Below are 1,165 nucleotides of genomic sequence, written 5' to 3'. Positions count from 1 at the left end.
CCAAAGCTGCTAGAAAAACATGTTCCAATAAATTAGATAGCTTGTTTTCATAGCCCTCCAACGTCAACATTTGGCTCTTTACAGTTGGAAGTGTCTTTCCCTTTGCTCCATGTCAAACATGGGCTCTTTCTAGACATCTGCAAAAGCTAGTGGCTAGCCTGCCCTGGCCTGTAATCTGCCTGGATTTTGTTCCCTGCACCTGGAAAGTTATTTTAATTAGATGCATTTTTATTCCTCTCCTTTCTTTGGTGGAGACACCACAGAAGGACGGCCTGGGGGAGGTGAGGTCTCCAGAGTCACTAACCCAGACTGAGGCCTCTTAAGGGGCTTTGGTGGTGCTGAGAACCCACCTAGGGCTGCAGCAAAAAAGATGCCCGAGGGATCTAGACAAGAGCACCAGCAGAGAATTTGACCTCCCAAGGGCACAGGATGGGAATAAAGATTCACTGACATCCCTTTCCCCACACGCTGGTAAGGTGCTGGGTCCTTCCGAGGAAGCCAAGGCCAAGTTGGGGTGAGGCCCTCACTTCATCCAACAATTAGCACCACTCCTGCTCCCAGCAGCACGCACCCAGCTCTTGCCCACACCATGGCCTCTGTCTGGGAGCTTGCCTGCACCTACTCAGCCCTTATCCTGTACCACAGTGAGGTGATGGTGACATAGGATAAGGTCAGTGCCCTCATTAAAGCATCTGGTGTAAATGTTGAACCTTTCTGGCCAGGCTTGTTTGCAAAAGCTCTGGCCAGTGTCAACATTGGGAGGCTCATCTGCAATGTAGGGGCTGGTGGACCTGCCCCAGCAGCTAGTGCTGCACCAGCAGGAGGTCCTGCCCCCTCCACCGCTGCTGCCCCAGCTGAGGAAAGTAGAAGCAAAAAAAAAAAACGAATCTGAGGAGTCTGATGATGACATGGGCTTTGGTCTTTATGACTAAACCTCTTTTGTTACACATTCAATAAAAAGCTGAACTCTGTTTAAAAAAAAAAAAAAAAAAAAAGATTCACTGACATATCTCTCTGCCCCCTCCCATGAAGGAAGACCTGAGTGCCCAGGAGGACTCATTACCGATCTGAACCAGAAGAAATCTGTCCCTGGAAGTGGGAACATAGTCACTGTCCTGTAAGCAGAGGACAACAGGAGTGTTTCCTTAAAAATAACTGGCACAGA

The 1,165-nt window shown here is 49.0% G+C and overlaps 1 pseudogene; it reads left to right on the top strand.

Moving 5' to 3' along the window:
• The first annotated feature begins 589 nt into the window (after nucleotides 1–589).
• On the top strand, nucleotides 590–932 carry LOC118632771 (annotated as a pseudogene).
• Nucleotides 933–1,165: the final 233 nt, after the last annotated feature.

The sequence above is a fragment of the Molossus molossus genome, unplaced genomic scaffold (assembly GCF_014108415.1).
Source record: "Molossus molossus isolate mMolMol1 unplaced genomic scaffold, mMolMol1.p scaffold_m16_p_17, whole genome shotgun sequence".
Lineage (NCBI taxonomy): Eukaryota > Metazoa > Chordata > Mammalia > Chiroptera > Molossidae > Molossus > Molossus molossus.
This window is presented reverse-complemented; position numbering and strand designations above follow the sequence as displayed.